General features: G+C 46.9%; 1 non-coding gene across 1 annotated transcript; it reads left to right on the top strand.

The window, feature by feature from the left end:
• The first annotated feature begins 7,918 nt into the window (after nt 1–7,918).
• On the top strand, nt 7,919–7,992 carry trnan-guu (transfer RNA asparagine (anticodon GUU)). Its single transcript has one exon. It is a non-coding gene; the product is annotated as a tRNA-Asn (tRNA).
• The last annotated feature ends 6,828 nt before the right edge of the window (nt 7,993–14,820 follow it).

Here is a 14,820-nt window from a genome sequence, read left to right as displayed (position 1 = left end):
TCGAATGTCTTCCTGACATTTGGAGTTAAGACCCTATATTCTGCCCTCGTCAGCATTTTCCCTTACAATTCTCTACTAAGGATTTCACGAAAAACCTCAGAGTGTGGTGAGACTGCAGAACTCACTACCATAGTGAATACTTGGTTTGGAAGACACGACAACTAAGGGTAAGCAACCCAATACAAATGACTGTCACTGACACCAGATTCACAACACAGTGAAATTTAAACATGCAATATCCCTCAATTTCTCAACTGTCCCAAACCAGACTTGGTGAAGAACAGATCTTGCACATCAACATTATAATTTAAACAAAAACGAACAATTATAAATACGGCAAATTTTCTAGGGCAAAGTTAAAGAAGATAATTTAATTAATAGCAATGATTTAAACCCTTTGATCAAGTCCCCCACCATCTCAGAGACAGAGACTTCAGCGCCAAATTTTAAAAAAAAAATTTTTTAAACATACCAATTCAAGCAAACAGTTTCCAACATAGGATTGCCAAGCCTTTGTGCAATCTTTGGACTATTACTGTTTCACAGACACGTAACTGTAAATCTAATTTAAAAGTCACTGCTGAATGTGAATAGACACCCCAGTATTCAGCTGTTTCTTACAGGCTGGGACTCATTCACAGAAAGAGACAACAATTCTTTAACAGGACAGTAGAATCTGGAGAGAACAGCTCCTGGTCTCAACGAGCAGCAGTGCCCAATGGAAGCAAAGTTGCAGGGGTGGGGGAGCACGACGGCATAAAACAATAAAAACCGACCGACTCTCCCACTATAAGCACTGTCAGAATGCGCAGGTGTTCAGTCCTCTCAGTGACCCACAGCAGCTTCACCAGCAGAATCAGATTGTTGGGAGCACAGGTGTGCCCGCTGGTGCTTCTGCAAGGTGCAGAATGATGAGAACCTCCGCTTCCACTCGGGGCAGGTGAACGGCCTCTCCCCGGTATGGCCCCACCTGTGCCTCAGCAGGTGGGAGGAATTGCTGAAGGCCTTCCCGCACTCTGGACAGGTGAAAGGCCTCTCCCCCGTATGGACCCGAAGGTGGGATACCTGGGTAAAGCCCTTCCCACACTTCAGGCAGGAGAACGGGCTCTCCCCGGTCTGGACCCGCTGGTGCCTCAGCAGGGCAGAGGTATCGTTGAAGGCCTTCCCGCACTTGGAGCAGCTGAAGGGCATCTCTAATATGTGGACCCGGCGGTGGGTCCGTCGGACGGAGGAATAGCTGAAGGCCTTCCCGCACTCAGAGCAGGAGGACAGTCTCACCCCGGTGTGACTGCGCCCATGAGTCTCCAAGTCAGATGGGAAACGGATGCCTTTCCCACAGTCGCCAAAATTTCATCGTTTCTCCACGGGACGGGATTCCTTGGGTTTCTCCATGACCGAAGCTTCAGCTGCACACAAACGCGTGTACAGCACCTCCCTGCCGTGAATTCCACTTCCCAATCTGTATAACGTTTACTGGCTCCACAATCAGAGTGCTGCAATAGTCGGGTCTCTCAGCCAGTCTCACTGATGCTGAAAACGTAATGAAAGTGGAACCAAAAAGCTTGTTTCCTTCTCACAGAATCATAGTCGAAAATTGTTATCGTCCCGATGGATTCAGTGACTGCCAGGCATTGACGTGAAATTGAGGGCTGCAAATGCTGGAGAGTCAGAGTCAAAGCACAGCAGATCAGGCAGCATCGGAGGAGCAGCAGAGTCAATGTTTCAGGCAATGGTCTTCATCTATTGATATTGAAACGTCCGTCTTCAGATCTTCAAATAATCTGTAAAAAGAGATTACAAAAGACATTACTGTCAGTCCAGGTTAGAAATTCCAAACAAGCAATTCTACTTTCTGCAGAATATTCTTTTCTTTTTCCACAAAATTGAAAGTCCCATCGCACTCCCTTTCATCCCTCTATTCTCACTCCGCTCAAACTAATTCACCCGACGGTACTGATTCAGGATCTTACAGAGACCGAAAAGTGAAAACATCAAGACAGACACCTCTGAATTTAGGATACCTCCACCTGAAAGTTAGTATCTTTCACGACATCTAGGAGTGAGTAAGTCTGATTTTGGAAAGCAAAAAAAAGTGTTAATTCAGGATGAACCTTCAATGCAGCTTCTTGAGAGACAACCAGACACGAAATGGTTAACATCTGGGGAGGTGGAAGTGGGGGGATGGAGGAAATGAGATATCAAGGCATTGACACCGACACCAGACAGAAACTGAACACATAGGCAGGGCAAACATGACGGGCAAGCCAGAATCATAGAGATACACAGCACAGAAACAGGTCCTTCAGGCCAAATCATTCGTGCCCACCACATAGCCTAAATTAATCTCGTCACATTTACCAGCACTTGGCCCATATCCCTCTGAACTCTTCCTATTCATATACCCGTCCAGATGCCTTTCAAATGTTATAATTGGACCTACATTCACCACTTCCTCCGGCAGATCATTCCTTACACTTGCCTCCCTCACCTCAAACATATTATCCTCCTGTTCTGGACTTCTCCCATCCCAGGGAAATGACCTTGTCTATTTACCCTATCCATGCCTCTCATGATTCAATAAACGTCTGTAAGATCACCCCTCACCCTCTGGTATACCGGGGAAAACAGCTCAAGCAATGCACTGCGTTTCCTTTTAGCTTCACACTCACAGAACCTCACTCCCGTGTAAAACATTGTTTCCCTCCCCCACATTGTCCATGGGAAAAGCCAAGGCTGCTGAGACTCTGGAGTTGGGGGAATGCCACGTAGAATTCCTGCAATGTGGAAACACGCCATTCAGCCCAACAAGTCCACACCGACCATTCAAAGCGTAACTCGTGTGGACACATTCCCCTATCCCATTCCACTACACTTACTGCACACTATGGGCCCATCTAGTATGGCCACTTCTCCCGAAACTGAACACCTTTATATTTTGGGCGGAAACCAGAGCACCCGGGTGAAACCCAGTAGACACCGCAGGGAAAATGTGCAAACTCCACACAGAGAGTCGCCCCAAGGCTGGAATCGAAAGTGGATCCCTGGCGCTGTAAGGCAGCAGTGCGAACCACTGATCCATCGTGCGGCCCATGTGTGCAGAAAGAGGTGGGGGCTGGGAACTTTGTTAATTGTACCGCACAGTGGATTCTTGAGTAAGGTTAAATCTCACCGCATCCAGGGAGAGCTAACCAACTGGGCACAAAATTTAGAAGCGCGTTGTTGTAGATGCTGGAATCCTTCCTGAAAACAACAAATGCTGGAGATCACAGTGGGTCAGGCAGCGCTGTGCTACTCTATGACTGGACAGTGTGGACGTGGAGATGATGTTTCCACGAGGAGAAGGATTGAGGATGCCAAGTCATTGAGGGCATTTAAGACAGAGATAGGTTCTTGATTAATAAGGGGTCAAGGGTTATGAGGAGAGGGCAGCAGAATGGGATAGAGAAACACATCAGCCATGATCGACTGGTCGAGCAGACTCGATGGGCCAAATGGCCTCATCCTGCTCCTGTGTATTGTGGTCTTAAAGCTCGGCAGATAACTTAAGGGGTTCTCAGAAACTATTTCAGAATCCTGAAGAGGAGTTGTTGGACTCGAAACTTTAACTCTGCTTTCTCTCCACAGATGCTTCCAGTCCTGCTGAGTTTTTCCAGTGTTTTCAGTTTTTGTTTCAGATTTCCAGCATCCACAGTTCTTTGTCTTATTTATCAAATTCATTTCTTGCCCTTCCCAAGTGTCTGGAACTTCATCTCCCTGATCTACAAACTGTTCACTTACCCTAGAAATGACCAAACCTCCTTATCAAAGTAGATCCCTTTGTTGCACAATGATTGTTCAATTCTGTGACCAAAATTATTGCATTCGTAATTACTTACACCAGGGACTCTCAATATCTCAGGCCAGAACACGGCTAGATTGTTTCAGACAGTACATTTATGTGATTTGATACAATTCCCTATTCCCGACTTTACCAGCGTGTTGCAGGGAATGGCGGGTTTGAGTTAAGAAGAATCTGGGACATTTTTCCAATGGAGCCGAGGAAGTTGACAGTTAACCTTATCGAGATTTTTAAAATCAGAAGGGGTATAGATAAGGTGTCATTCCCAGGAGGCTCAGAATATTTTATTGCTCCAGAAGGTGTAAAAGGGGGTTAAAGCTTCAACAGAAATCGAGCAGAGCTGAGAACAGACAACATTTAACTCTGTGGGAACAGGGGGATTAGAGGACAGAGAAATCAGGACCTGAAATCCGAGCTGACACCAGACTACCATGCTATCAGTGCTTTGATTAGCAGTGCCCACCCTCTACCTTTACTGAGCTCCTAACTCGACTTGAATGCCGCGTCTCCCCTCGATATTCCGGATCCAATCCTTGTCATTCTGAAGCCATATCTCTGTAAGGAGTCTCAGATCATAATTATTCTCTACAATGTGTGCAGTCAATTAAATCGCTTTTGTTACAATGCAGCACACATTCATATACTGAGCTTTTAGTCTTATTTTTTGTGATGGTAAGAATCCAGTTTTGATTGCTAGTACATTTATTCTTCTTGTCCCTTTCTATCATTCTCTGGTGTTTGGTTTCCACATCACTACATTGCTCACTGGCCTTGATTTGGATTGGCTATGCTAAATTGCAGTGTTTAGGGATGTGCAGGTTAGGTGGGTTGGCCATGGGAAACGCAGGGTTATCGTTTCAAAGTAATAGAAGGAGTAGGCCATTGGCCCATCGTCCCTGCTCCGCCATTCATTAAAATCATGGCGGATCGATCAATCGTCTCAGCTCCTCCTAATTGCATTATCCCAACTTCCCTGAGTTCCCTTACCTCGCAAAAAACCCATCCAACAGTGTCTTAATGAAGCTGCCTCTACTGCTTCCTTGAGCACAGAATTCCATTAATTTACCATTAACCACATTGGTCCTGCCCTGAGTTGCCTCATCAAAATGCAACAGCTCATATTTGTCTAAATTAAACTCCATCCACAATTCTTGGCCCATCGGCTCATCTGATCAATTATAATTTATATTAAACTTTCTTTCCTACCTTATTCCCTAAAAGCTGAAACTCTCCATCCCAAACTCTCGCCCTCTGTTCTCACTTTGTTGAATCTAATCACGGATGTCCTCAATCTGAAGGGTTTCGTTCATGCTGATTAACAGGCCCACATTCAAGGGGGATCTAACTGAACCGTACAGAACATTGAACGGCCTGGACAGAGTGGATATTGGGAAGATGTTTTCATTGGGAGGAGAGACTAATACCAATGGGCATAACCTGAGCATAAAGGGAGAATGGAGATTAGGAGCAATTTCATTAGCCAGAGAGTGGTGAATCTATGGAATTCATTGTCACAGAAAACTGTGGAGGCCAGGTCACTGAGTATGTTGAACATTGAGATAGAGATGTACAGCACAGAAGCAGACTGTTTGGTCCAACTTGTCCATGCCGACCAACTATCCCAACCCAATCTAGTCCCACCTGACAGCACACGGCCCCATATCCCTCCAAACCATTCCTAATCATACACCTACCCAAATGCATTTTAAATGTTGCAATCGTACTAGCCTTCACCACTTCCTCTGGCAGATCATTCAATAAACGTACCATCCTCTGCGTGAAAAAGTTGCCCCTTTGGTCTCTTTGTATCTTTCCCCTCTAACACGAAACCCATGCCCTCTCGGTCTGGACTCACCCACCCCAGGAAAAGACTTTGTCTATTAATCCTATCCATGCCCCTCATGATTTTATACATGTCCAGTTACAACGTTGAAAAGATATTTGGATAAGTACATGAATACGAAACTTTCGAAGGTTTATGGGCCAAACACTGGTAGGTGTGCCGAGTTTAGTTTGCGAACATACTCAGCACGGGCTAGTTGGATGAAGGGTCTGTTCAGTGCTGTCAGACTCTGTGAATGACCTGTACTGGTCTTAAAACCATTTTCTTACCTCCCCCGATAAGCATCCACTTCTTTGTTGTTCAAAACTCAGATGAACTTAGCCTTGAATATGTTCAATGACCCCACTTCTGAACTCAATTCCTCTTCGTAATATATCACTTGCCTCGCTCATTGCCTGCTGCATCTGCCCGACAACTGGCATTGACTGGTGTGGAGGGACTCTGAGACCCCTTAGTACATCCATACATCATTCCTGATGAAGGGCTTGTGACCGAAACGTTCCCTGTCCTTCTCCTCAGATGCTGCCTGACCTGTTGTGCTTTTCCGGTGCCACATTTTTCGACTTTCACCTCCAGTCCTCACTTTCTCCACATTTCAATATGTCACCATTTCAACAATGCACTGCTTTTTTTTAAACAGCAAAGGCTCTAACTTCACATTGCAGCACTGCACTTGCCATGTGTTTGCCAATTGAGACACAGACCTGGACCAACTTCGGGAAGAGGCAAAACACTGAGTTCTGAACAAAAACCGTAGCACACTCAAAACGTCGGCTCTGTTTTCCTTTCCACTGATGCTACTCTACCCGTTGGCTTTCTGCAGTATTCGCTGTGTTTGTTCTACACAAATGCTGCTTTCCATTAAAGAACTGCAATCCCTGTCCTCTGGTAACTGACCCTAGTCAGTGGCAATAGGTTCTTCTGATCATTAAGGTAAAAACGATGACTGCAGATGCTGAAAACCAAATACTGGATTAGTGGTGCTGGAAGAGCACAGCAGTTCAGGCAGCATCCAACGAGCAGCGAAATCGACGTTTCGGGCAAAAGCCCTTCATCAGGAATAAAGGCAGTGAGCCTGAAGCATGGAGAGATAAGCTAGAGGAGGGTGGGGTTGGGGAGAGAGTAGCATAGAGTACAATGGGTGAGTGGGGGAGGAGATGAAGGTGACAGGTCAAGAAGGAGAGGGTGGAGTGGATAGGTGGAAAAGAAGATAGGCAGGTCAGACAAGTCAAGGAGACAGTAACTGAGCTGCAAGTTTGAAACTAGGCAAATGTGGCTATGGTACCGAGTTTGTTTCACAACATGGTTGAAGAGCTTCAGAGCAGAGGAAATGACCTGGGAGTTGCAGTGGGAGAGGGACTCCCTGAGATTCTTGTAGAGAGAGGAGGAAAACTTCTTCAAGGCAGGCATCCTTGCAAGAGGATTCGCAGTTGGGGTAAAATAAACATGGTAAAAACAATGACTGCAGATGCTGAAAACCAAATACTGGATTAGTGGTGCTGGAAGAGCACAGCAGTTCAGGCAGCATCCAACGAGCAGCGAAAACACCACGTCTTCTCCCATCATTGACAAAAACCCCTGGAAATCTCCAGTTAACCATCTTTGCTCCAAAGAGAACATTCCCAAACTTGGGAATGTCTCCACAAAATGGAAATTGCTCATCCCTGGACATGATGCAAATGTTACAATGGGGAAGAGGTTTTGGGAAAATATTGTCAGTTAGCAGGTGGAAAAATGTTCAGGAAGTAAAACACAAATCCCAGTCCCCAGCTTTGTGAATCTTTAGAAACTCTTTGGGAAGTGGAATTCGAGGAGAATGAGGGATGAACTGTCCGACTGAGCAGAGACAGTCCATACACCGTCCCTTTGTTTAAGAGGCTGATTGACTCTGATATTCTCGGGATATGAACTGACCCGAGACATTGAATGAATTCTCTCACATGAGGAATTCAAACCCCTTCTCGGCTCGGGGCCAATGAGAAAATTCGGGAAGAGGCAAAACACTGAAAGGCTCGGAGGGCGACGTTCCCAGTGTAGGAGAGCTCGTTCCTCGTGACATGGATGTGCCTGCAGATCGTGGGATCAGGCTGTTCCCATGTCTCCATACTGAATGTCCAAGGCTTTATTATGGAAAAGTAACACTGATAGAAGACAATGGCAATTTTGGGCGGGGCGGGTTGAATTATGAATTGAATAGTAGCGTCCTCAAAGACACTGTGGGGCTGGAGCTTCGACCCGTCTCTGTGGCGCAATTGGTCAGCGCGTTCCGCTGTTAACTGAAAGGTTGGTGGTTCGAAACCACCCAGGGACGGAGTGCTTCTTATTCTCGCTCGTACAGCTTTCTTGGCTGCGAAAGTGCACGTTTTTAATGGTGTCAGGAAAATGTTTCCCAAACGGAAATCTTTTCCCCTGAGGAAGCACAAAGAGGTTTCTGAATTGATTGAATTTCTAACGTGAAGGACTGCGGGTGCTGAGAATGCGAGACAGAAAGCGAAACTGCTGGAAAAACTCAGCAGGTTTGGCTGAACCTGGATGAGGGAAAAAAGAATTCTGAAATGTTGTCTCTGATTCTCTTTTCACGGATGCTGCCTGACCTGCTGAGTTGCTCCTGCAATTTCTGTTCTTGTTTTTAACTGACCGTCCATTCATCTTTTGGGATGAAACATCCAGACTCGCCATTTGCAGATATTTAACCCTTTTGAAACCTGTGAAGTGATTGGATTCAAACAAACTCTGCAATGAATCACTCTTTCTCAGCTCCACAGGCAGAGAGACCTGGGAAATGAAGCTGTCAGTGTGGTTCTGTATTGATGGGCCGAGTGGTGAATGCGATGGACATGAAATCCATTGCGGTTTCCCCACGCAGGTGTGAACCCTGCCGACTTCAGTTGAGAACTGTCGTCAAAAAGAAAGGGAGATTGCTCCACGGTTTTTTAAAAATGCAAATCAGTGGAGCGGTTGAAGTATTTCAATCACATTGGGACTGGTCGGGAATCTGTAGCCCACTGCATGTCAGGGTGGAACAAGCAGATACCCACAGAGCTGCTTTTGAGGCGATGAGCCAAGTATTTGGAAATGAGACTCGAACAGTGAGGGGCGTGAAGTCATGATCGAAATGAAGCAGGCACCTGAGGACAAAGGTGTTTTATTTGCCAGTGAAAGATACTGCTTCACAAAGTTGAGCCTGTGGAAGGGAATCAGTGACGGTGATTATCTTTGGTTGTTCACATTGTGAATGTTCCCATTGCTGCGCATGTCCGTGTTAACGTCAGAACTCTGCAGCATGGCGGCGTCAGGAACGCACAGTGCCAAGACGCAATGGATGACGCTTCTGACTCCACCTACCTGTTTGAAATGCAGCTCACAGCTTCTTCACACACCCCAATTAATCTTTCTCATTGTGCTGAAGCTGGCATACGGTTTAAATTCCCGATCTGGAGGAACAAGACTCCTTTCACTGTCTCGCGTCAATCAGTGTCCCTGACCACATCAGAGTCAAGTCACAGCGCTGTCAGAGGAGGGGAAGCTGAAATAGCCCCTCACGCTGCTCACCGGCACATTGCTCTTTCCCCAACACACCGCCCCAACCACTGCGGCTCTTGGGAGTGGAAAGCGAACAAACACCAAAACCCAGTCTCAGCTTTGTAAATCTTCAGGAAATAAGAAAACGGTACAAACTTTCGGATCTTCCGTCCTGGGCTGACAGCGTTGATTTTAAATGGCTGTCCAGTCAGTGCTGATTCGTTTTGGCTGAAAAAATCTTCCTTCTCTCATCCCAGCGTTTCTTGCCACAGAGAACTGTGTGGCAGAGTTCATGTATATATTTCCTTGTATGGTATTTTGTAAATAACATTCGTTTGCTGGTTGTTTGTATCGGGTATTTCAGGTTCATTAGCCGCTGTTTCAGTCTGTTGGTAGGTTTGTGGGCTGCCATGATGCTGAGAGGGTTGAGTTGTCTGGACATCATTTCCCAGAAGTCTTTAATGTAAAGTAATGTGGCTAGGGCCTCTGCAGACGTTGTGTCTGCTTGTGTAAGTTTGTTGATGTGTAATTGGCACACTGAGTTTATTGGGTAGGCAAAAGTGAGGACTGCAGATGCTGTAAGCCAGAGTTTAGATCAGAGTGGTGCTGGAAAAGCACAGCAGGTCAGATAGCTTCCGAGGAGCAGGAATATCGACGTTTCGGGCAAAAGCCCTTCATCAGGAATAAAGGCATGACGCCTCCAGGGTAGAAAGATAAATTGGAGGGTGCTGGGCCGAAGGTATCAAATAGTACAGTAGGTGAATGGCGGAGGGGACGGAAGTGACAGGTCAGAGAGGAGGGTGGAGCGGGTCGGTGGCAAGAGAGATTGGCGGGTCGGACAGGTCATGAGGACAGCGCTGAGTTGGAAGGTTGGAACTGAGGCAAGGTGGGAGGAGGGGAAATGAGGAAACTGGCGAAGTCCGCATTGATGGCCTGTGGTTGAATTTATCTGAGGCGGAAGGTAAGACGTTCATCCTCCAGGCATCGGGTGGGGAGGGAGCGGCGATGGAGGAGGCCCAGGACCTGCATGTCCTCGGCAGACTGGGAGGGGTTTTGAAATGTTGGGCCATAGGGCAATGGGGTTGATTGGTGCGGGTGTCCTGAAGATGTTCCTTCAAGCGCTGTGACTTGACTCTGCGAGGAGTCTCTAGTCTCCCCAATGTAGATGAGACCGCATCGGGAGCAATTGATACAAGAAATGACATTGATGGATGCACAGGTGAAAGCCTTCGAACAACCGTGGCCCGGATTCGATTTCCGGGCAGGAAAGAAATTTTCAGTAGAGCTGTCAGCGTCGAGGCGCATCTCCCTGGTGGTCTAGTGGTTAGGATTCGGCGATCTCACCGCTGCGACCCGGGTTCGATTCCCAGTCAGGGAGGCAATTTTCAGAGCGTTGGAAGGTTGCCCGTTCTACTTAAATGAGCCGTGCAGTGATTTATTGATCTTCGGAATTCCTGGGTGCTGCAGTGTGCAGTGGCTCGTTGAAATACTGACCTGATTCAGATTTGTTTTCATGTGTAGGGATGATTACTTCTGTAGTTAAGTTCTTGGTTCACGTGCGTTGTCTTCCTGTAGACGCTGGTTTGATTTTACCATTGACTGTTCGCTGTAGTCTGACATCTAGAAATGGCACTTTGTTGTTGTTCGCCTCTTTTGTGAATTTTATGCCAGTAAGGAAATTGTTGATGGTGTTGTAGGTTTCCTTTAATTTGTTTTATTTTCTGTTGACAAAAGTGTCATCGCTGTAGCGGACTCAAAGTTTGGGTTGGATCGTCGAAAGGGCTGTTTGTTCGAGTCTCTGCATTCTTGCTTCTGCTCGGAATCCTGATACTGGTGGTTTCATGGATGTTTCGTTGATTTGTTTGTAGGGCTTGTTACTGAATATGAAGTGGGTGGTAAGGCACAGTTCCACGAGGTTGACAGTGCTATGTTTGCTGATGAAGTTGGTGCTGTGTTTGTGTCTTTGGTTGTTCGAGTAGTGTCTTCAGTTTTCTTTGGCCACGCAGATGTTAATAGATTGAACAGGGCTGTTATGTCAAAGGACATCATTATTACATCCTCTTCAATCTTAGTGTCTTTGGTTTTCAGGAATTCTTGGATGGAGGCAATGGAGTGGTGTGAATCTTCGACTTGATGTTTTAGTCTTCAGTGGAGGCCTTTGACGAGTCTGTATATTGGTGTACCAAGTGGTGAGACTTTGGGCCTGAGGGGGGCTCCTGGTTTGAAGGGGAGGAGAACATCAACACAGTGCCATTTCTAGATGTCACATTAGAGCGAACAGTCAATGGGGAACTTCAAACAAGCGTCGACAGAAAAACAACACACACAAACCAAATACTAAACCACAGAAGCAATCATCCCAACACCCACAAACGAAGATTCAACAGGACATTATTTCAGCGAGCCGCTACACACTGCAGCACAGAGAAATTACGAAGAGCACAAGAGAAATACGTATATAGTATATTTAAGGAGAACAGGTACCCAATAAACCAGGTCTGCCGATTTCTCATTGATGCTTCCAAGCTGACTCTCAAAAATTCGATTTTTCCCTCCATTCTTTCCTGTTTGTTTTTTGTGGGTTTTGAAAGCTTTCGTCATCCTCTAACTGAGTGTTGGAGTTGGAAAGTTATGTTGTGGCTGTACAGGACATTGGTTAGACCACTTTTGGGATATTGTATGTAATTCTGGTCTCCCTCCTATCAGAAGGATATTGTGAAATTTGAAAGGGTTCTGAAGCACCAATGGGTCCACAGAGGGGAAGAGGCCCTTCTGCTGCCCTGAGTGTGGGAAGGCCTTCAGTGATTCCTCTGCCCTGCTGACGCACCAGTTGGTCCACACCGGGGAAGGCTGTTCTCCTGCCCCAAGTGCGAGATGGCCTTCAGCAGTTCTTCCCACCTGCTGAGATACCAGTGGGTCCACAATGAGGAGAGGCAGTTCTTCTGCCCCGAGTGCAGGGAGGGCTTTGATCGTTCTTCCGACCTGCTGGCCCACTAGTGGGTCCACATCGGGGACATGTCGTTCAGTTGCCCTAAGTGCAGGAAGGCCTTCAGCAGTTCCTCAACCCTGCTGAGACACTAGTCCATCCACACCGGGGAGAAGCCGTTCTCCTGCCCCGAGTGTGGGAAGGGTTTTGCCCACTCCTCCACACTGCTGAAGCACCAGCTGATCCACCCAGGGTGGTGGAGGCGGGAGGTGGTGGCGGAGGAGGGAGGCCGTTTTGCTGCCCTGAGTGCGCCCTGAATTCCTCCGCTCTGCTGAAGCACCAGTGTGTCCACACTGGGGTGAGGCCCTTCAGCTCTCCCGAGTGTGCAAAGAGGTTCATATTTTCCTGCAACTTGCGGAAGCACCAGCAGGGGCACCAAAGCTCCCAGCAATCAGAACACACCCGCGACGCTGCCTTGGGTCACCCCCCAGGACTGAACATCCTGCCAGTCCTGACAGTGGGTGCAGTGGGAGAGGAGGTGGGCTGTTTTAGTTTTCTGCTGGACTTCAATTGCCTGGCCTACACCCCACAACCACAACCCCATGGTGGCTCATGGATTGCACTGCTGCCTCATGGCACCAAGAACCCAGGAATAATTCCACCCGTCGGGGTCTGTGTGCAATTTAGGGAGGGTAGGAAAATGGATCTGACTGGATTACTATTCGAAAGATCAGTGCAGATGTGTTGGGCTGAAGGACCTGTTTCCACATTGTAGGAGTTCAACCATCCTATGAGCTTTGCTTTCAGTGGACACTGCTGCTCATTGAGCCCGGGACTGCACATTGCCAAATGAAATGATCCAGAGAAACCTAAGACCGTAAGACCATCGGAGCAGAAGTTAGGCCATTCGGCCTGGCGAGTCTACTCTGTAATTCGTTAGTGACAAATGTAGCGCAGATGAGATTAGCTTCAGTGTGAAACAGGCCATTTGTCCCAACAAGTCCACACCGACCCTCGGAAGAGTAACCCATCCAGACTCATTTCCATCTGACTAATGTACCTATCTCTACGGGCAAGAAAGCATGGCAAATCCACAAGACCTGCACATCTTTGGTTTATTAAAGAAAACAGAATCACCCAGAGAAAACCCAAGCAGACACTGGGCGAATGTGCAAATTCCTCACAGACAGTCACCCAAGGCTGGAATCAAACCTGGGTTCCTGGCACTATGAGGCTGCAGTGGTAACCACTGAGCCACTACATACTGCACGCCGCCATAGGCAAGGAGGAGGTTGGGAGAATACAGCAAACCAGGCAGCACCAGGATGTGGAGTAGTCAGGGTTTTGGGTATTAACCCTTCTTTCGGACTGAAACGTTGACTTCTCTGTGAGAAACGATTTACGGGAATGTTGCAGGGGTTTGGAGGATTTGAGCTACAGGGAGAGGCTGAATAGGCTGGGACTGTTTTCACTGGATCATCGGAGGCAGAGAAGTGACCTAATAGAGGTTACAAAATCATGACGGGCATGGACAAGGTCTTTTCCCTGGGATGGGGGAGTCCAGAACTAGAGGGCAGAGGTTTAGGGTAAGAGACAAATATATTAAATGGGCAACTTCTTCATGCAGCGAGTGGTATATATATGAAATGAGCTGCCAGAATATATGGGTCAGGTGCTGTCAAATGGGACTAGAATAATTTAGGATATCAGGTCAGCATGGACAAGTTGGACCGAAGGGTCTGTTTCCATGCTGTATGTGTCTCTGACGACTGGTCCTAATGTAACTTTAAAATAGAGGCCAAGTAACTTTGAATAGTTCAATCTTGTTGAGCTCACCTCCTGAAAAGTTTCAGATGAATCCCTCTGAGAGATACTGTTTAAACATGCTGAGTTGGACAAAGTATCCCATCAAGTTCAACACAAACCCAGAGTTGAAGAAGTCAGAAGTCAGAACACCAAGGGGACCAAAACTGAGAGAGATCTAGGGTTGCGGGTTATTAGCACCTAGAAAATGGTGTCGTGGGTAGACAGGGTGGTGAAGAGGGCTTTTGGCATGCTTGCTTTCATTGGTCAGAGCATTGAGCACAGGAGTTGGGACGTCTTGTTGCAGCTGTCACACATGCCACACAACAACGATAGGCGTGGCCCTGCCCCCCTCTGACTGGCTGTCCCTTTGAATATCTGGGGGAAGATTAGACCCACCTGCCTGTGTTTGACTCATATGTACTTATCCAAATAATTTTAAACATTGTAACATGACCTGCATCCACCACGTTCTCTGACAGTTCATTCTTCACACGAACCACCTTCAATGTAAAAAACGTTGCCCCCCTCCGTCCTTTTTAAATCTTCTCCCTCTCATCTTAAAAATATACTCCCAGACTTTGAACTCCCTACCCTTCAGGAAAAGACGCTGGTTATTCACCTTATCTTTGTCCCTCATGACTTCATAAACCTCCATAACCTCCACCCTCAACCTCCTCCACTCCAGTGAAAGAAAGTCCCAGCCTATGCCGTCTATAAATCATTCTGGCAACATCATAGTTAAAAAAGGTGAGCTTTAAGAATTGACTGAAAGGGCAGTGAAGATTCAACCAGCTGACAGTGGATCAGAAATCACATGTAGATCAGATCAGATCAGGTTCGGAGAGAAGGAAACCAGATAAGTTTTTACAACAAACCACAACAGTT

This window comes from Chiloscyllium punctatum, chromosome 36 (genome assembly GCF_047496795.1).
Source record: "Chiloscyllium punctatum isolate Juve2018m chromosome 36, sChiPun1.3, whole genome shotgun sequence".
Taxonomy (NCBI): domain Eukaryota; kingdom Metazoa; phylum Chordata; class Chondrichthyes; order Orectolobiformes; family Hemiscylliidae; genus Chiloscyllium; species Chiloscyllium punctatum.
The sequence above is the reverse complement of the archived record's forward strand: the minus strand, read 5'-3'. Positions and strand labels throughout refer to the sequence as shown.